A 25,393-nucleotide genomic window follows, 5' to 3' on the forward strand; every position below is an offset into this window, starting at 1 on the left:
CATCAGTATGTGATCAGTGGGGGTCCAGAGTCCGGGACCCCTGCTGATCAGTCATTTGAAGAGGCTGCATGCTCCTCTCAGCTTACCAAGCACAGCGCTGTCCATTGCATAGCAGCTGTGCTTGGTAGTAAAGCTCAGCCCCATTCATTTGAATGGGACTGAGCTGCACCTAGGTCATGTGACTGATGACCGTGACATCACTGGCTAGGAAGAGGCTGCCGTGCGCCGTGATGATGGGTCATATCCAAACTCGATTCTTTTGAAAACTACCTTAAGAATATCGGTTCCGTCCTACCGTAAAATGTATGTATTACTGTGCCAAAATACGAAGCTTTATTAATAAGGCACAAATCCGAGTTCGGTTTAGTATTTTTTGGTAATTTATGCAAATAAACCATGTGACACGTGATCGAGGTGAGACTAGGTAAGTCTCACGATATTTGCTGAAACTTTGGAAAGACCTCCGCGGAGACCATACATTTTACAGTAAGATGGAGCCCATATTCTTAATAAAGTTTTCAAACAAATCGGGTTCGGATACAGCAATCCGAATTCGATTCGCTCAAGCCTAGTCATGAGTATTAAAGGGTTTCTGTCACCAGAATTAACCCTATTAAACTGGCTGACATTAGCTGAACGGAGCCGCTAGGAGCAGGAGCAAGAGCAACGCCCTACTCCTTCCTTTAAAAAACTCATCAGAGACCAGCCAGCATCATGAGTGGTGTCTGACAGCAGCAGGGTAGTGGGGGCTATCTTCTCTGCAGGAGGTGAGGAGGTGATGCAGGGTTAGGAGAACGCAGTAAGTGAAAGCCATCATAATTTGTTCTTGCTGTTCAACATTACTTATGAGCCCTGCTCCACCTTCCATTAAAGGGGTTCTGCACTTTGTTTTAACTGATGATCTATCCTCTGGATAGATCATCAGCTTCTGATCGGAGGGGGTCCGACACCCGGGACCCCTGCCCATCAGCTGTTTGAGAAGGCAGCGGCACTCTAGTAGCGCCGCGGCCTTCTCACTGTTTACCGCCGGCCCACTGATGTCACGACTAGTATCAACTAGCGTGGGCGGGGCTAAGCTCTGTTCACTTGAATGCTTAGCCCCGCCCACGCTAGTTGATACTAGTCGTGACGTCTGTGGGCCGGCAGTAAACAGTGAGAAGGCCGCGGCGCTGCTGGAGTGCCGCTGCCTTCTCAAACAGCTGATCGGTGGGGGTCCCGGGTGTCGGACCCCCGCCGATCAGAAGCTGATGATCTATCCAGAGGATAGATCATCAGTTAAAACAAAGTGCAGAACCCCTTTAAGTTCAGACTCAATGGGGGAGATTTATCAAAACTGGTGCAAAGGACAACTGCCTTAGTTGGCCATAGCAACCAATCAGAAGGAGCCTTTCATTTTCCAAAGAAGCTGTGAGAAATGAAAGGTGGAATTTGATCGGTTGCTATGGGAAACTAAGTCAGTTTTCCTTAGCACATGTTTTGATCAATCTCCCTCACTGATCTCTACTCATAACAGCCTGTCATTCTCCAAACTACTCTGGTCTGGCCACCAGGTATAAATCATGACAAGTAATTGCTGTGTGCTCTGAGGCCTCATGCACACGGCTGGCGGCCCGCAAACATCACGGATGCGGACCCATTCACTTGACTGCAGTTGCGGTCCCCAGTGCACGGAACGGCTGCATAATGGCCATGTGCATGAGGCCTCACATGCGATGATCTCCTCCAGAGTATGGGGAGGAGTGTTCGCTAATACCATCGTTCTTCTACATAAAGACTCGTTGTTTGCCGGCAGCAGATCGTGTTTACATGGCACATCTGCTGCCGTTAAATGATAATTTTTTCATTTCGCTCGTTCATTAAGTAATTGGCGGTACATTTACGCCGCACCCAATCATCGCTAACGAGCGTTACTATCAATAATAATCAGCAATAATCTGTGCGATTGTCTAAAGGGCCCTTAACCCCTTTCCGCCCAGCGCTGTAATAGCATGGCGCAGCGGGAGCTGACTTGCGCCCAGGCCAGTACTATTACGGCGCGCTGATCGGGCGAGTGCAGCTGCTGCACCCGCCCGATCAGAGGCAGAGGTCCGGCAGTCACTGATAGCCAGACCAGGGCTGTATGCGCCGGCATCGGTGAAAACACAGATGCCAGCACATTAACCCTTGATGTGCCGCGGTCAGCACTGACCGCGGCACGTGCAATGTATGGAGAGGGAGAGAGCTTCCATTGGTTCCCCGTTCTGCTGTGACGGGGACCTGATGGCAGGGAAGGCAGCCCGTTGCCTTCCTTAGGCATCGTGGCCGCCTTCCGTGACAGCATATGAGATCCAGCCCCCTGGATCTCAAAGGAAGCAGGCTGTAAGTGTATTACAGTGTTTAATACACTTACAGCCAATGCATTACAATACAGAAGTATTGTGATGCATTGTAAAGGGGAAGTTCCAAAGTGGAAAAAAAATAAAGTGGAAAAAAAAGTTAAAAAAATAAAGTTTTACAAAAAAAATTTGTTTCAAGTAAAAGAAAAAAGTGTCCCTTTCCCAAATTAAAGTAATATTTATATTTTTTAATATATGTAAAAAAACGGGCACTCAGATCATAAGTTGTTGCATCGGAAAAGTTTATATAAACATACCATTATACATTTAAAATAACGTTTAAAAATAACATTAAAACATATTTGTATAAAAACAAAATTCGATAAATTTTCAATCGACTTTGATGGTATAAATCGATGTAATAATCGACTCTTAGGACTGATGTGAATTAGTCAGTTGAAGTGTTCAAAAGAATCGATCTTGAGGGCATCGACTATTTGAAAAGTCTCAAGAGTATCGATAATTTGAAAAAGGCCACAAAGGATACTGGAGAAGCAGCAAAACACAGAAGCTTTAGATGACTTTAAAGCAATCTTTTCAGATAGTGTTCCCAATGTTTAGCATGTAAAACCACTTATATTTTCTTTGTTAGCAGGTTGATGAACATATGGGAAAAGGTATGTAAGCAGTCTCTGTCACAACCATGGTCATGGTCGTGACTCTTTGGTCACATGCTGTTGTCAGCGGTTTCCTTTTGTTGTCAATCACAGGTGAGGGCTCTGTGTATGTTGCCTCACGTGTGGTTGCCGCTGGCAACATGATGTGGTCGGCAGTGAAGCAGCTGGAGCTGGTGGCTAGGCTGCTCGCTGTCATAGCATGCGGTTGGCTCTGGCAACGTGTGGTTTTAGTGTTCACTTTTTATGTTTGGTGAAAGGGAGTTTGATGTCTGTACACTTACCCTTTAAGTGACACTTACCTGGTTTGGTGATGGAAGGGTTAAGCTCCTTTCCTAGTGTGTGTGTGGGTGTGGCCGCTTGGGTTATTTAGCTTCCTGCTGGATGGCAGAAGCTTGAGGGGTACTCCAGGCATGTTGCTGGAGTCGTCCTCCTGGTATCCTGTGACCATCCTTCCAGTAAGGGCCACCCTTCCGGTCATAAATCCAAATCCCTGATGTTTAGTTGATGTCCTATGCTTTTGGTTTTTATTGCAGCTATGGATGTCCTGGTTCTTATGTGTGTGCTGTTTGTCTAATGTTTGTGTGGACAGCGTTTCTGAGCACAAGTTCTAGTCAGCAAGGCTGTGGCAGGTTAGTGTGGAACTGTTTGGTTCACCTGTCATATTCATAGGTCTGTTCTTGTTCCCCTTCTCCCTGCTGCTTGGCCAGTTTAGACTCCTGTTTCTCCGCATCCAGGAGGAACAGGTGGTCTACCCAGCTCCTAGTTCAGGGATCGGCAGAGGGTCAGTAGGGATCCGAGGTTCCTGAGCATGAGCCCTCCTACCTTCAAGGTCGGCTCATGCAGCTAGGAGTCAGGGTCAAATTAGGGAAGCTATAGGAGGTGACCTGCTCCCGAATTCTGTCCTCCTGGCCGAGTAGCGACCGGACATCTTCAGAATATCGCACGGCTGAGGGTTTCCCCCATCCTCAGCCGTGACAGTCTCTTTGTTATGTCTTCACCACTGCCAGTGGTTTTTGTTCGACAAAATAGACCGCACGCTTAATCAGCGATATTTTCTTTTTCCATTAGTTTGAAATGGATATAGGCTTCAGTTGAAACTCTCAAAGCTTTTGAATGATTATCCGAATTTTTCAAATGGTAATCACGTACCTGGTGGCGTCTTCACGTGGCATCCCACGTGATTTCTATACGTCACCTCTTTACAGATTGCAGCGAACAAAAACCACTGGCAGTGGTGAAGACATAACAAAGAGACTGCTTACATACCTTTTTCCATATGTTCATCAACCTGCTAAAGAAAATATAAGTGGTTTTACATGCTAAACATTGGGAACACTATCTGAAAAGATTGCTTTAAAGTCATCTAAAGCTTCTGTGTTTTGCTGCTTCTCCAGTATCCTTTGTGGCCTTTTTCAAATAATCGATACTCTTGAGACTTTTCAAATAGTCGATGCCCTCAAGATCGATTCTTTTGAACACTTCAACTGACTAATTCACATCAGTCCTAAGAGTCGATTATTACATCGATTTATACCATCAAAGTCGACTATAAAATCGATTGAAAATTTATCGAATTTTGTTTTTATACAAATATGTTTTAATGTTATTTTTAAACGTTATTTTAAATGTATAATGGTATGTTTATATAAACTTTTCCAATGCAACAACTTATGATCTGAGTGCCCGTTTTTTACATATATTCACTTTTAGTTTGTTTTTGGGGTAAACATTTACGTGAGCACCTAATTCCATTCGGATTGGAGGTGAGCCGCCTTGTTTCTATTTTTATATTTTTTTAAATAGGGAAAAAAAGAAAAGTAGACATATTAGGTATCTCATGACCTAACCCCTCAGATGAATACCGTCAAAAAAATAAAATAAAAACAGTGGTAACAAAACATTTTTTGGTCACCTTACATTACTAAAAGTGCAACAACAAGCGATCAAAAAGGCGTATGTCCCCCAAAATAGTACCTATCTAACCATCACCTCATCCTGCAAAAAATGAGCCCCTACCTAAGATAATCGCCCAAAAAAAAAAAAAATGGCTCAGACTATGGAGACACTAAAAAAAGGTATCGCCACGTCCATAACAACCTGTTCTATAAAAATACCACATAACCTAAACCCTCAGATGAACACCGTAAAAAAGATAAAATAAAAACGGTGTCAAAAAAGCCATTTTTTGTCACCTTACTTCACAAAAAATGTAATAGCAAGCAATCAAAAAGTCATATGCACCCTAAAATAGTGCCAATCAAACCATCATCTCATCCCGCAAAAAATTTGACCCTACCTAAGACAATCGCCCAAAAATAAAAAAAAATATGGCTCTCAGACTATGGAGACACTAAAACATGATTTTGTTTTGGTTTCAAAAATGATATTGTGTAAAACTTAAATAAAATAAAAAAAGTATACATATTAGGTATTGCCACGTCCGTAACGACCTGCTATATAAAAATATCACATGACCTAACCCCTCAGGTGAACACAGTAAAAAGTGTAATATCAATCAAAAAGTCATGCGCACCCCAAAATTATACCAATCAAATCATCATCTCATCCCGCAAAAAATTAGACCCTACCTAAAACAATCGCCCAAAAAAAATAAATATATATGGCTCTCAGAATATGGAGACACTAAAACGTTTTTTTTGTTTCAAAAATGCTGCTATTGTGTAAAACAAATAAATTTAAAAAGTATATATATTAGATATCGCCGCGTCCATGAGAACCTGCTGTATAAATATATCACATTACCTAACCTCTCAGGTGAACACCGTAAAAAAATAAAAATAAAAAGCAATTTTTTGTCACCTTACATCACAAAAAATGTAATACCAAGTGATCAAAAAGTCATATGCACCCCAAATAGTACCAATCAAACTGTCATCTCATACCGAAAAAAATTAGCCTCTACATAAGACAGTTGCCCAAAAAAAACCTAAAAACTATGGCTTTCAGAATATGGAGACACTAAGGCCGAGTTCACACGAACGTGTGTGATCTGTGGCCGTATTGCGGCCCGCAAATCGCGGGCCGCAATACACGGCCACAGTTCCGTGTGAATTCCGCATCACGGATGCGGACCCATTCACTTCAATGGGTCCGCAAATCCGGAATCGCGGAACGGCCGCACGGGACGGGACCCCTCGGAAGCACTACGGAGTGCCTCCGTGGGGTTACGTCCCGTACTTCCTTTCCGCTAAAAGATAGAACAAGTCCTATCTTTTAGCGGAACGGCCGGATCGCAGACCCATTAAAGTGAATAGGTCCGCGATCCGATGCGGCTGACCTACGGCCGGCGATCGTGCATTGCGGCCCGCTAGTTCGTGTGAACTCGGCCTAAAAAAACTTTTTTTTCAAAAATGCTTTATTAGGTAAAACTGAAAGAAACAACCCAAAAATTTGGTATTGTCGCGTCCGTAACAACCTGCTCTATGAAAATACCACATGATCTAACCTGTCAGATGAACACTGTAAATAAAAAATAAAAATGGTGCCAAAACAGCTATTTTTTTGTTACCTTGCCTCACAAAAAGTGTAATATAGAGCAACCAAAAATTATATGTACGGAAAATGCAAATGTGATCGCACACTACATCCAGCACTCTGCCCTCCATGCTGGATGAGACATTGGTTTATATTTTGGCCAAAGCATAGTAAGCCACTCACCGCGTCAAGGTCGTCTCAATTGAGTGGTCCCTAACTCTTGTTCCTACCTATTCATGGGCCATGACAGCCACATAAAATCCAGGGAATGCAGGTCAGCATGCAAGCCAAGTACACTTTGCTTGTAACCCCGTCCGGTGCCATTACAGCTTTCATCGGATCCAGGGATGCAAGTACCAACATGCATGCTGAACCCACCATATACTTCTCCTGGAGCCAGATGGCTAATGGTAGGTTCTATATAAGCAGACTCAGTTTTATACTGACTTTAAAACCAGCCTCCAGGACAGATTGACTGGTCAGGTGTGCATGACTCCAAGGAGATCGCCACGCCTCCAATACATGCTACAAAGAAAAAAAGTGGGGGGTTGAGTCAGCACAACCTGCCTGCAGGTGCAGATCACTATGGCGAAATACATATACAAACGGAAAATGCAAATGTGATCGCACACTACATCCAGCACTCTGCCCTCCATGCTGGATGAGACATTGGTTTATATTTTGGCCAAAGCATAGTAAGCCACTCACCGCGTCAAGGTCGTCTCAATTGAGTGGTCCCTAACTCTTGTTCCTACCTATTCATGGGCCATGACAGCCACATAAAATCCAGGGAATGCAGGTCAGCATGCAAGCCAAGTACACTTTGCTTGTAACCCCGTCCGGTGCCATTACAGCTTGTTGGTACTTGCATCCCTGGATCCGATCAAAGCTGTAATGGCACCGGATGGGGTTACAAGCAAAGTGTACTTGGCTTGCATGCTGACCTGCATTCCCTGGATTTTATGTGGCTCACGGATCACGGACGCGGATGGCAAACGGTGCACTATTCATATTTTCAACGGCTCCATAGAAATGAATGGGTCCGCACCTGAAACGCTAAAATCGGCAGAACGGACACGGAAGCAAACAACGGTCGTGTGCATGAGGCCCTACAAAGTGGTACTATTTTTGGGTACAGATGATTTTTTGATCATGATTAAAACACTTTATGGGGCAAGGTGACCAAAAAATTGGTTGTTTTAGCACAGTTTTTATTTATTTATTTTTACAGCATTCACCTGAGGGGTTCAGTCAAGTGACATTTTTATAGAGCAGATGTATACTTTTTCTTATTTATTAAAGTTTTACACAATAATAGCATTTTTGAAACAAAAAAATTATGTTTTAATGTTCTAAGAGCTATAGTTTTTTTATTTTTTGAGAGATTTTCTAATTGTAGGGGCTCATTTTTTGCGGGATGAGGTGACGGTTTTATTGGTACCATTTTGTGGGACATATGACTTTTAGATCACTTGGAGTTGCACTTTTTGTGATGTAAGGTGACAAAAATTTCTTTTTTTGACAGTTATTTTATTTTTATGATGTTTATTGGACTGGGTCGATTATGTGATATATTTATAGAGCCGACCGTCACAGACGCGGCAATACCAAATATGTCTATTTTATTTAATTTTTTCTATTTTTAACATTTTTTTTTATTCCTTAATTGGGGAATTTTTTTTTTTTTACATGTAAAACCTTTTTCTTTTTACATGTGAAACCTTTTTTTATTTTATTTTTTTAACACTTTATTTTTTAGTTTGTACTTTTCGTCCCCCATAAGATCATACAAGACCTCTGGGGGACATTTACTTCACTTTTTCTTTTTTTCACGGTTGATTTCTCCTGTAACTGGGGCTGACATAGTAGCCCCAGTTACAGGAGAAATGCACCCCCAGAGAGGCTGTACAGCGCAATACAGCCTCAGTGCAGGGCTGATCGAGGTCTGTGAAAGACATCACACAGCTCCTGCACTCTCTGGTAGCACATAGCGCTTCTTGCTCTGCATACACAGCGCTCGGTGAGCGCTGTGTATGCAGCGATCCAGAAGGCAGGGACACCTGGGCACTGTCCATGCCTTCTTTTTGGGTTGCCCTGCTGTCACTGACAGCGGGCAACCTGATCAGCAGCTGCACGATTAGCGTGCAGCTGCAGTTTCTGAACGGACGTTCTGGAACGTCCATTCAGAAATAGAGAACCACCTCCCGGATGTTTATAGTCTATGGGCGGACGGGAGGTGGTTAAGAATTTAAATTTTTGGGCAAATTTTCCATTTTAATCCATTTTTTTCAGTAACAAAGCAAGGGTTAACAGCCAAGCAAAACTCAATATTTATTGCCCTGATTCTGTAGTTTATAGAAACACCCCATAAGTGGTCATAAGCTGCTTTATGACCAAACGGTAGGGCGCAGAAGGAAAGGAATGCCATATGGTTTTTGTAAGGCAGATTTTGCTGGGCTGGTTTATTTACACCATGTCCCATTTGAAGCCCCCCTGATGCACCCCTAGAGTAGAAACTCCATAAACGTGACCCCATCTAAGAAACTAAACCCCTCAAGGTATTCAAAACTGATTTTACAAACTTTGTTAACCCTTTAGGTGTTCCACAAGAGTTATTGGCAAATGGAGATGAAATTTCTGAAATTCGATTTTCTTTTTTTGGCAAATTTTCCATTTTATTCCAGGGTGTTTCTCCTAGCAACCAGGAGGATGACCATTGCAGGAAGGATGGGAAAAGGAGTGCAGCAAAGGTCAGCCAGATGCTGGTAGTAGGGGACTCTTATTAGAAGAACAGACAGGGTCATCTGTCGCCGAGACCGTAAATGCCAAACAGTGTGTTGTCTGCCAGGTGCTCGTGTTTGGCATATTGCGGATCGGATTGACAGATTGCTGGGTGGGGCTGGGGAAGACCCGGCGGTCATGGTACATATATTGGCACCAATGACAAAGTCAGTGGGAGATGGAAGGTCCTTAAAAACTATTTTAGGGAACTAGGTGAGAAGCTCAAGTTCAGAACCTCCAAGGTAGTGTTTTCCAAAATACTACCAGTGCCACGAGCGTCACCAGAGAGACAACGGGAGCTTAGGGAGTTAAATAAGTGTCTCAGAAGCTAGTGCAGGAAGGAAGGGTTTGGGTTCATGGAGAACTGGGCCAACTTCTCAGTCATTTACAGGCTCTACAGTAGGGACGGAGGGTGCAACTGCCCTGGAGGAAAAAATGGTTAGACGGCTGGAGGAGATTTTAAACTAGGATCTGGGGGGTGTGGGGGGGGGGGGGGTCATACTAATAAGGGGGTAGATAGTGTAGATAGAGAGTGGGTTATAGAAGGGGACAGTGGGGATTTAGTGGGGGCTGGGGTTAGCGAGGAAAATAGGGAGAAGACTTGGCATAACTATACATTTATGAAAAATAGAACTGCTGGTAACAAGAACCGGTTACATACAAAAACCAAGGTAACCAAAAAATCCTAGATATTCACTTTACAGGTAATAGTAATTTAAAATGTATTTTCACAATGCCAGAAGTCTAGCTAGAAAAATGGGGGAGCTGGAGGCTATGGTACTAGAAGAACACATAGATGTAGTTGGTGTGGCTGAGACATGGTTGGACTCTTTGCATGACTGGGATGTTAATATTGAGGGTTTTACACTATTTAGGAAAGACCAGGTCAATAGAAAATGTGGTGGCGTGTGCCTGTATGTGAGTAGTGATCTGAAGACAAGTGTGAAAGACATTTGTGGGTGTGGATGGTGAGGATGTGGAAACCTTATGGGTGGAAGTTCAAAGGGATATAAAAACTGAAAAAATAATACTTGGTGTAACCTATAGACCCCCTAACATCACAGAAGAGATAGAAAAACAACTGTATAACCAAATAGAGCGGGCGGCACAGGCTGGTACAGTGGTCATAATGGGAGATTTTAACTTCCCAGATATTGACTGCCTCAACCTCAAAGGGGAGAAAATTCCTCAACTTGCTGCAGGACTAAGTTATGGGCCAGTTTGTAGAGGCTCCTACTAGGGGCGATACTCTGTTGGATCTGGTAATTTCTAATGATGCAGAGCTTGTTGGTAATGTTACTGTTCGAGAAACACTAGGTAATAGTGACCACAATATAATTATATTCCCCCTAAACTATAAAAAGCAAACTCTGTCAGGCAGAGCAAAGACACAGAATTTCAAAAAGGCTAATTTCCCTGGGTTGAGGGCAGCATTTCAGGGCATAGACTGGGAGCAGCTACTGTCACAAAATAATACAGAGGATAAATGGGAGAGCTTCAAATCCACATTGAGTAATTGCACAATTTTTTTTTATCCCTTTAGGTAACAAGTATAAACGGCTAAAATTAAAGGGCTTCTGTCACCCCCCAAACAGCAATTTTCAGTATTGGACTTAATATAATTGCTAATGTACGCAGAGTCCATATATACCCCTCTTACCTCTGGCTGTGCTTTAAATTCTTTAAAAATAGTACTTTTGTGATATGCAAATTTCTTCACTACCAGCAAGTTGGGCAGTTACTTGCTGGTAGCCGTCACATCCTCGGTCTAAAAAAACACCCCCTTCTCCACTTGATTGACGGGGCCAGCGAGCGCTCACGTCCTTCCGCTGGCCCTGTCTGCTGCTGAAATCCCACGCCTGCGCGTGGCTGCTCCTTCCTCAGTGCGCCTGCGCCGATGACGTCAGCTCTACACCCAGAAGAGAAGACGCCGGCATATAATTAATAAATATATGTGATATATATATATAAATAAATATATGTGATATATATATATATATATATATATATATATATATAGATGAAAAAATGAGCAGCACTCCGGTCTTGTGGTAAAAAATAGGTGATGTTTTATTCATACCCAAACGCAATGCAGCATTTCAGCCCTCTCAATGGAGCCTTTGTCAAGCTAGTGAATACAGTGCTCTCAATACATTATATAGGTGAAGCTCATTACAATAGCATAATTGCTCATTAAGAACATATTCAGTGAACAAGAGTATAAAACAGTGAAAATATGGTTCTTTCTTCATAAAATATTACAATGTGTCAATATATGTGGACCATCATAATGGCCACATATTATACATATATGCGAGTCAGTTATAAATCAGTGTTACATACATAATTAGTGTTACTCCCCACATATAATACAGCTGTGCAAAGCAGTGTTAATTATAAATTAAAAGAGGGACAAACCCACGCTACGAAATCCCATAGTGCGATCCGATATTGGCGTCTTCTGGTGTGTACTACGCAAGCGCCGGCTTACATCAACGGATCGCGAGAGTCCGCAACATCCCGCGCATGCGCACAACACAGAGCGCCAATGCTGGGATGCTTCCAATGTTCGCGGCTTCTCCCCAGATCCCGCGGTATCCCGCGCATGCGCACAATACAGTACGTCAGTACTGGGATGCTTCCAAAGTTTGCGGCTTCTCCCCAAATCCCGCGCAAGCGCGCACAGCTTACTATGCATGATCAGGAGGTTAGAGACCTATGTTGTCACAATGTGACCATGGTAACCGTGCTGTCGCGAGGTATAAAGGATCAGTAAATGCATGGAAAACGTTGACTGCAGTCAGATCCTTAGGCCGAACCAGACCCAGGTTCCGATCACTGCCCCTCCGCTTCCAGCAATATTAGACGGGGGTAGTGAGGATGCCGGTGTTACACACAGGACCCGCAATCATTTCTGAGTGCATGGACCTATGCGGAACAGTGGACCGTGACATTCTCATGTCCCCCTCTGACCCATACAAAAACCCCACATTGTTCCAAAACTGGATATTGTTATATTTACAGGTCTCAAGTCCCCTTAGCATGTCTTATAATAATTGGACATAGGGAGAAGTCCACAAGGTAGATAATATAATATGGGCACAGACAATATATGTAGATCGCATAGGGATTTCATATCGGGCGATGTCCTCTCAGTTAAGACAATGATCTCCATTGAGATGGTCAATGACCCTGAAGCGTAGGTCCTTCTCAGTGTGTCCAACTTCTGCGAAGTGTTTTGACACCGGTAGATCCAGTCTCTTCTTCCTAATTGAGTATCTATGGTTATTTAATCTTGTCTTGACGTCCCATGTCGTCTCTCCCACATAGAGAAGACGACAGGGACATTCCAATAGGAAGAATCACAGGTCACATGATGTTTAATTGTATATTCTTCTCCTGTCTGAGGGTGTGTGAAGGAAGTCCCCCTTAGCATAAGTGGGCAGTTCACACATCCATGGCAGGGAAAGCAGCCTTTTCTGGATGCACCAAAATATGTGCTAAAGGAGATCTTATTAGTCCCGATGTCTGCCCGTACTAGCTGATCTTTAATGTTGCGTGTACGTCTATACGACATCATTGGGGGATTGGCAAATTCGGGAATGCATTTGAAGTTACTACCCAATATGGGCCAATGCCCCTTCAAAATGTCACCAATTTTGTTGTTGTAGTACGGGCAGACATCGGGACTAATAAGATCTCCTTTAGCACATATTTTGGTGCATCCAGAAAAGGCTGCTTCCCCTGCCATGGATGTGTGAACTGCCCACTTATGCTAAGGGGGGCTTCCTTCACACACCCTCAGACAGGAGAAGAATATACAATTAAACATCATGTGACCTGTGATTCTTCCTATGTAGTGTATCTATTGGAATGTCCCTGTCGTCTTCTCTATGTGGGAGAGACGACATGGGACGTCAAGACAAGATTAAATAACCATAGATACTCAATTAGGAAGAAGAGACTGGATCTACCGGTGTCAAAACACTTCGCAGAAGTTGGACACACTGAGAAGGACCTACGCTTCAGGGTCATTCATTGACCAGGTCACCATGCCACGACGAGGGGGTGACAGGTCACTGACACTGAAGCAACGGGAACTATATTGGATCTATAAATTACAAACTTTGAAGCCTCGTGGACTTAACGTTGACTTTAGGGTGACTTAATCTTGTACCAGTGGGATCTTTTGACTTTTATTTGAAAGTGTGTAGGATAAGATTGTGCTCTTTATTTATCCCTTTTTTTCATCTTTTTCAGATCATCATTTTTTCAGACTCTCTCAATGGAGATCATTGTCTTAACTGAGAGGACATTGCCCGATATGAAATCCCTATGCGATCTACATATATTGTCTGTGCCCATATTATATTATCTACCTTGTGGACTTCTCCCTATGTCCAATTATTATAAGACATGCTGAGGGGACTTGAGACCTGTATATATAACAATATCCAGTTTTGGAACAATGTGGGGTTTTTGTATGGGTCAGAGGGGGATATGTGATGATGTTAGATGGGAGAGCGAGGGACATGTGACATGAGAATGTCACGGTCCACTGTTCCGCATAGGTCCATGCACTCAGAAATGATTGCGGGTCCTGTGTGTAACACCGGCATCCTCACTACCCCCGTCTAATATTGCTGGAAGCGGAGGGGCAGTGATCGGAACCTGGGTCTGGTTCGGCCTAAGGATCTGACTGCAGTCAACGTTTTCCATGCATTTACTGATCCTTTATACCTCGCGACAGCACGGTTACCATGGTCACATTGTGACAACATAGGTCTCTAACCTCCTGATCATGCATAGTAAGCTGTGCGCGCTTGCGCGGGATTTGGGAAGAAGCCGCGAACTTTGGAAGCATCCCAGTACTGACGTACTGTATTGTGCGCATGCGCGGGATACCGCGGGATCTGGGGAGAAGCCGCGAACATTGGAAGCATCCCAGCATTGGCGCGCTGTGTTGTGCGCATGCGCGGGATGTTGCGGACTCTCGCGATCCGTTGATGTAAGCCGGCGCTTGCGTAGTACACACCAGAAGACGCCAATATCGGATCGCACTATGGGATTTCGTAGCGTGGGTTTGTCCCTCTTTTAATTTATAATTAATTAACACTGCTTTGCACAGCTGTATTATATGTGGGGAGTAACACTAATTATGTATGTAACACTGATTTATAACTGACTCGCATATATGTATAATATGTGGCCATTATGATGGTCCACATATATTGACACATTGTAATATTTTATGAAGAAAGAACCATATTTTCACTGTTTTATACTCTTGTTCACTGAATATGTTCTTAATGAGCAATTATGCTATTGTAATGAGCTTCACCTATATAATGTATTGAGAGCACTGTATTCACTAGCTTGACAAAGGCTCCATTGAGAGGGCTGAAATGCTGCATTGCGTTTGGGTGTGAATAAAACATCACCTATTTGTTACCACAAGACCGGAGTGCTGCTCATTTTTTCATCTTCCTATATCTACACTGCTCCCTGTCCAGGAGTATTTTGGGATTTGCACCTGGCACATCAATAGAGTGCTGCTGACCATCCTTTTTTTCTATATATATTGTAGCGGGATTAGCTCACAGGACCGCCGTCTCCTGGGATAGACGGGCGCTATAGGCACATAAAACACAGTCCAGTCCAAGCAAGTATGGTGCAACTGGCCTCAGCCAGTTTTATTGATTTTTGCAGAAAAAGAATTAAACAAAACAGTTCAAAACAAATGAAATACCTGGCCGTCTGGCCACTACTTCTAAACAGGCAGTAGTCCCTAACTACATGAAACTGAGCCTGTGCCCAGCTCCATCAACAAAACACACTGTTGTTTTTCACTCACCCAGCAGGGTTCTTCCCAGGAGCAGAGAGATCAGCTAGTGAGCTGTTTGCCCTTTTATAGCACACTCAGGTTCCAAGGTGATTAGCCACAGTTACCCTGAATACCTGGAGTGGCTAATTGGAGCAGGGACCCACCCAACTCTCCCTGCTCCAAGCAGCCAGGCCCTTCTAACCAGGTTTTATAACAAAACCCTTGCAAAGAGAAAACCTAGTTTTCCTTGCTGTCAATTCCCTGGCTGCTTTTTTAGAACGTATAGGACAGGAACCTAGGTGAAATGTAGACTCCTTCTACCACTTTCCCCCTGGTCCTGTCACATATCCTCCCCCCCTGTTTCGACCTTGGGGTAGGAACACTCTGTGCCCTTAAACAGTACATCCTGGACAGGGCATCAGCGTTTCCAAGCTGACGCCCGGGCCTATGTTCAACTGTAAAACTATAATCTTGAAGAGACATGAACCATCGGGTCACTCGCCTGTTTTTCTCACGGTTTTGGCACATCCATTTAAGGGGGGCATGGTCAGTTACCAGTTTGAATGTTCTCCCTACCAAATAATACCTGAGAGCTTCTATCGCCCACTTAACTGCCAAACACTCCTTTTCTACAATGGAGTATTTCTTTTCATGTTCATTTAACTTTTTACTCAAGTACACTACAGGATGCTCTTCCCCAGCCCTTACTTGCGACAACACAGCCCCTATACCAACATCCGAGGCATCTGTTTGCACAATGAACTCCTTTTTAAAATCTGGTGTGACTAACACTGGGTGGGCACATAGAGCCTGCTTCAGGTTCTGAAAGGCCTGTTCCGCTTCCGTGGTCCATTTGACCATGGTTGAATCCTTCCCTTTTGTAAGGTCTGTTAAAGGGCTCGCAATGCTGGCAGAATTTTCAATAAAACGCCTATAATAACCAGTTAAACCTAGGAATGCTCTGACTTGTTTTTTGTTCAAAGGCCTTGGCCAGCTCTGGATGGCTTCCACTTTGTTTATTTGAGGTTTTATAACTCCTCGCCCAATCATGTACCCCAAGTACTTTGCCTCTTCTTGCCCAATGGCACATTTTTTGGGATTCGCTGTCAACCCTGCTTCCCTAATAGAATTCAGGACGGCTTCTACCCTGGGTAGATGACTTTCCCAATCCGTGCTATGGATTATCACATCGTCTAAATAGGCAGCTGCGTATCTACAATGTGGTCTTAAAATTTTGTCCATCATCCTCTGAAATGTGGCCGGGGCCCCATGCAAACCAAAGGGAAGGACTACATACTGAAAATGGCCATCAGGGACACTAAAAGCAGTTTTTTCTTTGGCCCCCTCAGTCAACGGTACTTGCCAGTAACCTTTTGTAAGATCTAATGTGGTAAAGAACCTAGCATTACCAAGCCTATCAATCAGCTCATCCACTCGAGGCATTGGGTAAGCATCAAACTTTGAGACAGTGTTCAGTTTCCTGAAGTCATTACAGAAACGTATGGTGCCATCAGGTTTGGGAACCAAGACTATAGGACTAGACCAGTCACTATGGGACTCCTCTATAACCCCTAACTGAAGCATTGTTTGGACTTCTTGGGAGACAGCTTTACGTCTAGCCTCAGGTATTCTATAAGGCTTTTGGTTGACTCTGACCCCTGCTTCGGTTACAATATCATGTTTAATTATATCTGTTCGACCAGGTAGCTCAGAAAATACATCTTTATTTTTCTGTACAAACTCCTTTGCCTCTTGGGTTTGAGATCCCGACAAAGTGTCTGCAATTTTTACCTCTGGTATCTCAACGCTACATTCCTTTTTCCCACTGCTGTAAGCTGCTAACACCTCTCGGTCCTTCCAGAGTTTGATTAGGTTCACATGATAAATTTGGTAGGGCTTACGTCTACCTGGTTGGTGAACCCGGTAATTCACCTCTCCGACCTTCTCAACTATTTCATAAGGTCCTTGCCATTTGGCCAAAAATTTACTTTCTACTGTGGGGACAAGGATTAATACCCTATCCCCAGGGTTGAAGTTTCTTACTTTAGCCGACCTGTTGTAAACCCGGGACTGACTCTCCTGGGCCTGCAGCAAGTGTTCTTTTACAATGGGCATTACTTTTCCAATCCTTTCCTGCATTTGGGACAAGTGTTCAATCACACTTTTGTAGGGTGTAGCCTCACTCTCCCAGGTCTCTTTGGCAATATCCAAAAGACCCCGAGGGTGCCGACCATACACTAACTCGAACGGAGAAAATCCGGTAGATGCTTGAGGCACCTCCCGTACAGAAAACATAAGATATGGTAAAAGACAATCCCAGTCTTTCCCATCCTGTGCCACCACTTTTCTGAGCATCCCTTTTAAGGTTTTGTTGAACCTTTCGACTAATCCATCCGTTTGGGGGTGATAAACTGAGGTACGCAAGTGAGTTATTTTCAACAGTTTACACAACTCTTTTGTAACCTTTGACATAAAGGGCGTCCCCTGGTCAGTGAGTACTTCTTTAGGTATGCCCACTCTAGTAAACATCTGGAACAACTCCTTGGCTATCACTTTTGCAGAGGTTTTCCTTAGAGGTATTGCTTCAGGATAGCGGGTAGCATAATCAAGGACAACCAAAATGTATTGGTGACCTCTGGCAGACTTAACAAGAGGTCCCACCAAATCCATTGCAATCCTCTCAAAGGGAGTTTCAATAATCGGGAGTGGCACTAACGGACTCCTAAAGGTCGCTACCGGGTTGTGTAATTGACACTCTGGGCATGAATCACAGTATTCTTTTATCTCTTTATGTACCCCGGGCCAATAAAACCTCTGCAAAATCCGGTCTTTGGTTTTTCCATAAGCCAAGTGCCCTCCTAGCACATGTGAATGGGCTAGATCCATCACCTTTTGGCGATGCGATTTTGGGACCACAAGTTGCTCCACAACTTGTCCATTTTGCTCATCAACTCTATATAAGAGTTCATTCTCTATAGAAAAATGGGGAAATATTTTCTCTACCCCAGTATCTTGAGGTACCCCATTGACCACTTTCACATTTTGCCATGCGTGGATTAATGTAGGGTCCCTGAGTTGAGCTGTCCCAAAGTTATCATTGGAGACTGGCAAGTCAGGGAGACCAATTTCCGGGACATCATCAGTATCACCTGCAAGCACTGCTAAGGGAAAATTCTCGGTTTCTCTCTGGGTCACCCCTACTGTTTGCACATTTTCAGTCTCAGCCAGGGGAATGGGATCTACAGCAGACCCACTTAAACACTTATCAAGCATATTCCACATTTTCCAAAACAGAGGAAAATCACACCCCACAATGACAGTATGCAACAGACTGTTTACAACCCCCACTTCATGGGTTACTTTCCCGCACGGGGTTTCAAAAGAGACTATAGCAGTGGGGTACTCTTTTGTATCCCCATGTATGCAGATGACCCCCATCTGTCTCTTTTGCAGCTTCCTAGTGTCCACCAGGCTGCCATGCACAAGAGTCACTAGACTACCAGAGTCCAACAGAGCTTGAACTGAGTGTCCCTCAATCACCAAGCTGCAAGTTTGTCGCTCCATATCTGGGGTCGGCAAGGCAGAGTAGGCAAGTCCCGCAAACAATGACCTCCTCCGCCCACTGTCACACTCCATAGGCTCATCAGCCAAAGGACAGTTGGCAGCCACGTGGCCCAGTCCTTGACATCGCCAGCAAACAATGTTTTTGATCGCCCAAGGCTGTCTAGGGCTAACTGGCTTAAGAGGTCTGGCTAATAGGTCAGTCTCAGTTCCTACTTTACGGCCCTCCCTCGCCCCCTTTAGATTAGGAACAGTCTTACCGCGATCAGTAGACTTCTGGCTCCCTGGGGCCGGCCAAGTAGGAGAGAGGTCTTGGAGATACTCCTCTGTGTTCAGATACCGCTCCACTAGGGCGACGAGTTGATCCACATCCCTGGGGTCTGCTTGTCCCACACAGCGCTGTATCCGAACTGGTAGAGCACGAACAAACCGGTCCAGGACCACTCTTTCCACCACCTGAGTGGCTGTAGATACCTCTGGCTGTAGCCATTTTTTAGCCAGGTGAAAAAGATCATACATTTGCGACCTCGCTGGTTTATCCAATTGGAAAGTCCAGTTGTGCACCCGCTGGGCTCTGACTGCAGATGTTACACCCAAGCGAGCGAGAATTTCTGCTTTCAGTTTTGGGTACTGTCTGGCATCCTGCTCACTCAAATCATAGTAGGCTTTCTGTGGCTCCCCACTCAGAAAAGGAGCAAGGGTGTCTACCCACTGTTCGGCTGGGAGTTTCTCTCTTTCAGCGGCTCTTTCAAAAATGGTGAGGTAGGTCTCCACATCATCCCCTGCTACCATTTTTTGAAGGGAAGCTTTCACTCTCCTCCCCACAGAGATGGATTCCTCCTGGACATGGGGCCTTTCAGCCAGCACCGCTATCTGCTCCACCAGACTTTTATTAAGCGATTGCTGTTCTCTGAAACCAGCTTGCGTAGTCTCTATGAACAACCAATTGGTTTCCTGCTGGTTAGCATTCGCCTTTTGGAGCTGTATGTTAGCCTGGATCAGCTGTTTCAGCACTTCCTCCATATCTGCACTGTTTGTTTTTTTCAGAACAGCAGACTTAACCCAGGACATAAAACTTGCTGGATTTTTGTGCCAGCGCAGCCTCCACCATATGTAGCGGGATTAGCTCACAGGACCGCCGTCTCCTGGGATAGACGGGCGCTATAGGCACATAAAACACAGTCCAGTCCAAGCAAGTATGGTGCAACTGGCCTCAGCCAGTTTTATTGATTTTTGCAGAAAAAGAATTAAACAAAACAGTTCAAAACAAATGAAATACCTGGCCGTCTGGCCACTACTTCTAAACAGGCAGTAGTCCCTAACTACATGAAACTGAGCCTGTGCCCAGCTCCATCAACAAAACACACTGTTGTTTTTCACTCACCCAGCAGGGTTCTTCCCAGGAGCAGAGAGATCAGCTAGTGAGCTGTTTGCCCTTTTATAGCACACTCAGGTTCCAAGGTTATTAGCCACAGTTACCCTGAATACCTGGAGTGGCTAATTGGAGCAGGGACCCACCCAACTCTCCCTGCTCCAAGCAGCCAGGCCCTTCTAACCAGGTTTTATAACAAAACCCTTGCAAAGAGAAAACCTAGTTTTCCTTGCTGTCAATTCCCTGGCTGCTTTTTTAGAACGTATAGGACAGAAACCTAGGTGAAATGTAGACTCCTTCTACCACTTTCCCCCTGGTCCTGTCACAATAAATATATATATATATATATATATATATATATATACACATATACATACATATACACACACACACATATTTATATACAGTCGTGGCCAAAAGTTTTGAGTGACACAAATATTAGTTTTCACAAAGTTTGCTGCTAAACTGCTTTTAGATCTTTGTTTCAGTTGTTTCTGTGATGTAGTGAAATACAATTACACGCACTTCATACGTTTCAAAGGCTTTTATCGACAATTACTTTATCGACAATTACATGACATTTATGCAAAGAGTCAGTATTTGCAGTGTTGGCCCTTCTTTTTCAGGACCTCTGCAATTCGACTGGGCATGCTCTCAATCAACTTCTGGGCCAATTCCTGACTGATAGCAACCCATTCTTTCATAATCACTTCTTGGAGTTTGTCAGAATTCGTGGGTTTTTGTTTGTCCACCTGCCTCTTGAGGATTGACCACAAGTTCTCAATGGGATTAAGATCTGGGGAGTTTCCAGGCCATGGACCCAAAATGTCAACGTTTTGGTCCCCGAGCCACTTAGTTATCACTTTTGCCTTATGGCACGGTGCTCCATCGTGCTGGAGAATGCATTGTTCTTCACCAAACTGTTGTTGGATGAAGTTGCTGTTGGAGGATGTTTTGGTACCATTCTTTATTCATGGCTATGTTTTTGGGCAAAATTGTGAGTGAGCCCACTCCCTTGGATGAGAAGCAACTCCACACATGAATGGTCTCAGGATGCTTTACTGTTGGCCTGACACAGGACTGATGGTAGTGCTCACCTTTTCTTCTCCGGACAAGCCTTTTTCCAGATGCCCCAAACAATCGGAAAGAGGCTTCATCGGAGAATATGACTTTGCCCCAGTCCTCGGCAGTCCATTCACCATACTTTCTGCAGAAGATCAATCTGTCCCTGATGTTTTTTTTTTGGAGAGAAGTGGCTTCTTTGCTGCCCTTCTTGACACCAGGCCTTCTTCCAAAAGTCTTGACCTCACTGTGCGTGCAGATGCACTCACACCTGCCTGCTGCCATTCCTGAGCAAGCTCTGCACTGGTGGCACTCCGATCCCGCAGCTGAATCCTCTTTAGGAGACGATCCTGGCGCTTGCTGGACTTTCTTGGACGTCCTGAAGCCTTCTTAACAAGAATTGAACCTCTTTCCTTGAAGTTCTTGATGATCCTATAAATTGTTGATTGAGGTGCAATCTTAGTAGCCACAATATCCTTGCCTGTGAAGCCATTTTTATGCAACGCAATGATGGCTGCACGCGTTTCTTTGCAGGTCACCATGGTTAACAATGGAAGAACAATGATTTCAAGCATCACCCTCCTTTTAACATGTCAAGTCTGCCATTTTAACCCAATCAGCCTGACGTAATGATCTCCAGCCTTGTGCTCGTCAACATTCTCACCTGAGTTAACAAGACGATTACTGAAATGATCTCGGCAGGTCCTTTAATGACAGCAATGAAATACAGTGGAAAGGTTTTTTGGGATTAAGTTAATTTTCATGGCAAAGAAGGACTATGCAATTCATCTGATCACTTTTCATAACATTCTGGAGTATATGCAAATTGCTATTATAAAAACTTAAGCAGCAACTTTTCCAATATTTATGTAATTCTCAAAACTTTTGGCCACGACTGTAGGTATATGTAGATGATTATCGCGTTTGTCATTCAATGCGCAAAATCCACAAGAAGAATGAACGTCATTTTGTCCATGCCATAGACAGAAATACACTCAGGTTTTTTTTTTGTGGAAAATGTGAATAGGTTATAAAACATCACATTCGCTTACAATAGATGCAGAGTGTTTAGTCTGCGCCTCATTTTTGTCCATTACAGACCTCTGGTGACATGAAGGATCCAAACTGCTGCAATGTTCTTCATAACCCCAGGCTGTTCTTCCCCAAGAATAGAGACTGGTGGATACATACTTTGGTCCATGTACAAACTCAACACTTGTTATATAGAGTAGAAGACAACTGCCATGAACGTAGGGGTTGTTCTTAAATAAATGCACCGCTCTATCCAATATATAAAGAAAACAAATATAAAGATGCGGCTATGTCACAAATAATATGCCAATATAGATATAATTGGGCATATTTACTAATCCTGTAGATGGTGTAAACTTGAGAGGTCTGGATATGCACTTGACTTTTCACAGTGGCTCAGGTTGGATAGAATCTAACTCCAATAGAAATCTGAAGTTGTCTGAACTACCCCTCATGCCCAATGCTGGTGTTCTCTCATGCCTGGTCTACAGCACTGCTTGGTTAGACTGGTAACCATTTATAGGCACAATTACCAGAAGCTCGCCATCAAGTCAGTGTATTAAAGGATCTCCATATGGGTGCATTCACACAACCTTATGTACCTTGCAAAAATGACGTCCGTGTTGCATCCTTTTTTTTTTTTTTGCGGACCTCTTAACAATGCCTATCCTTGTCTGCAAAACGGGCAAGAATAGGACATTCTTTTTTGTGGAACTGCGGAACGTAAATACGGATGCAGACAGCACACAGTGCGGACAAATGGAAATGAAAGGGTCCATGTGCAATCCACCAAAAAATACGGATCGGATGTGGACCAAAAATACGATCGTGTGAATGGGGTCTTACTAATTGCTACCATACATAAACTGAGGCGATACATTGTCAGTTAGGGGGGATCCAAGGGCCTGAGTTTAACCATTAATTATAATAATGTTATACTTTATAATACATGCATTGTTTAAAAAAATCTGCTCAAAATCTGTTAAAAAGTACAAAGATTGAAAAGGTTTATTGGTGATAACATAAAAACAATGAATACAATATTATATGGTGCAATGAGGCTTATATACATAAATACAAGGAATTAAATATAGATTTAAAAACAGATCGGTTTGTCTTCAGGATAAATAATTGGATATATTTTTCTTTTTTTGTTAATTTTAAGAAATATTTGTCTATTGCTAGGCCCTCAGGCTATGTCATGGCAAATATACAGGATGACAATCAAAGGAAAAGAACTCTACTTTGGAATGGTTATATCACATTGTCTCTTTTTCTCATTTTCAGCAACAGATTAATATGGGGTTGATTTTAAAATAATTAGGACACTTGCAGAAAACTGAAGCCTACAAACAAGATAAAGTGAAATGATAATCACCCATATCAGAAAGCTTCTCCACACGCATAAAAGGTCCTGCAGTAATGGTGTACCGGTAATTACATGTGAGCAGCTAATGTACAGGGCTAAGGAGGATCGGTCATCTTGCCTAACATGTCTGTTTAGGGCCTCTTTCACACGGGCAATATTTCCATCTGGGCGCTGTCAGAGTTTATAATGGGCAGCACCCGGACTGAACCCTGACCCATTCAAATGTAAGGGTATCTTCATGAGCGATTTTCTGCAAGGACTTCCAACATGACTCAATCACTCAATTGAGTGGTTCTGCGAGAAAACCAAACCCCATAAGGACACCATCCATGGGTGGTCTCCATGTTCATCGTCCAGAACACGGACAAGTTTCCTATCATTCATCCGAAAGGGGACTTATGGGGACTTTTATTCCTCATGTAATGATGCTCAGGGCATATTTTCTTAGAACTCCTCCTAGAAATGTATGACTAAACTGATACTTGGTTCTTGTCAATTTGGTGCATCCTTACACACAGTACTAACATTAAACTGTGTAGGGACACAGTCCGTTGACATGAGAAATGGTAACATACTTATTCATACATTTCCAGGAGCAATAACAGAGGAATGGTACAAGAGTTCTAAGAAAAGATACTCCAGCATTTCTCTTTTATGGGAATTGCAAGTATTTACTAAAACAGGCATGTCACGAGCGCTGAAAGGTCCTCCTTATTTGAAGTGAAGTCTAAAAATCCAAGAGCTGGCATCAGTCCCAGAAAGGCTGGTCAATGAGCCTGAGACAGGACTGGTATGAGACCAGTGCCATGCCGGACAAGGGGATCTCCGCGTCTGTGTGCTGCTGTGGCATCTACTATTGTCCGAAGCATTGAAACTATATAGTAGGTGACATGTTTCAGCCACTCAGGTCTGGATAGTGGTTGTCTGCAGGAAAAAGCTAAGGATGTATCCAGCCCTACTATACCACTAAATGGGAAGTTCAAGCAGTAAATGGTAAAATGTTGCTTCACAAAGACAAAGAGACCAATATCTACAACTACGTGCTATGTTACAGTTAGCTCTAGCTTTACTTCCTCATGAATCTACAGCGTCCCCGAAGGATAACGGCAAAACTGTTGGCCATTTAGCCACTTTTAGGCTAAACTTTGAAAACATATGTTCACATGTGTGATGGTGGCCCTTTAGTAGCCCCCCCCCCCCCCGTCACACATTCAGTCAAACAGTCAAAACAGGGCAGCATCATGGCACGATTTTCTCTGGTAAAATGGCGGACACCATGATGGAAAACTGACTGATCCCACTGTAGTCAACAGTGTCCTTTGGCCATGTGACAGATTTGGGCACTGCTGTTATTTTCATTGTTCTGCTCCTATGGCAAACAGAACAACTAAAATAAGAATGCAGGTGTGAACCCAGCCCTAAAGAGCTTGTCCATGACCGTATTGTTTTTTAATTTCCACCCCTTCACCGTCGGACCTGTAAGGAGGCATACTTACCGCCTTGGTTCCGTCCAAGACTTGGCTGCACTTTGGCACCAGTGTGTAAACGTCGGGTACGGAAGGGGGGGGGTCACATGGGCTGCTGTAGTTAATGACGTGTCCTTAAGCCATTGGCTGCAGAGGCACATGTGACTCTGTCCGTGCTGTAAGTTCACATAGGGTTCCAAAGTGCAGTGAAGATGGCCTAGGACAGAACTGAGAGGCGGCAGCAGGTAAAGGTAGGGAGGGGGTGAAATGTAAAAAACTATTTGATCCTGGAATAGCGCTTTAAGAGATTTAAATATTAAAAGCAACAAAACAAAACAAAAAAAAAAAAAAAAAACATAAAAAAAATCCTTCATTATTATTATTAGTGCAATTCTTTTTTTTTTCTTAAAACATAGCCACTGAAAGAAAAAAATATTTT

The 25,393-nt window shown here is 43.6% G+C and overlaps 1 long non-coding RNA gene across 1 annotated transcript; it reads left to right on the plus strand.

Moving 5' to 3' along the window:
- The first annotated feature begins 707 nt into the window (after positions 1-707).
- Positions 708-25,285, plus strand: LOC121009015. Its single transcript, XR_005780665.1, has 3 exons — positions 708-718; positions 7,760-7,764; positions 23,746-25,285. It is a non-coding gene; the product is annotated as an uncharacterized LOC121009015 (long non-coding RNA).
- Positions 25,286-25,393: the final 108 nt, after the last annotated feature.

Source organism: Bufo bufo, chromosome 7 (genome assembly GCF_905171765.1).
Source record: "Bufo bufo chromosome 7, aBufBuf1.1, whole genome shotgun sequence".
In the NCBI taxonomy this organism is placed as follows: domain Eukaryota; kingdom Metazoa; phylum Chordata; class Amphibia; order Anura; family Bufonidae; genus Bufo; species Bufo bufo.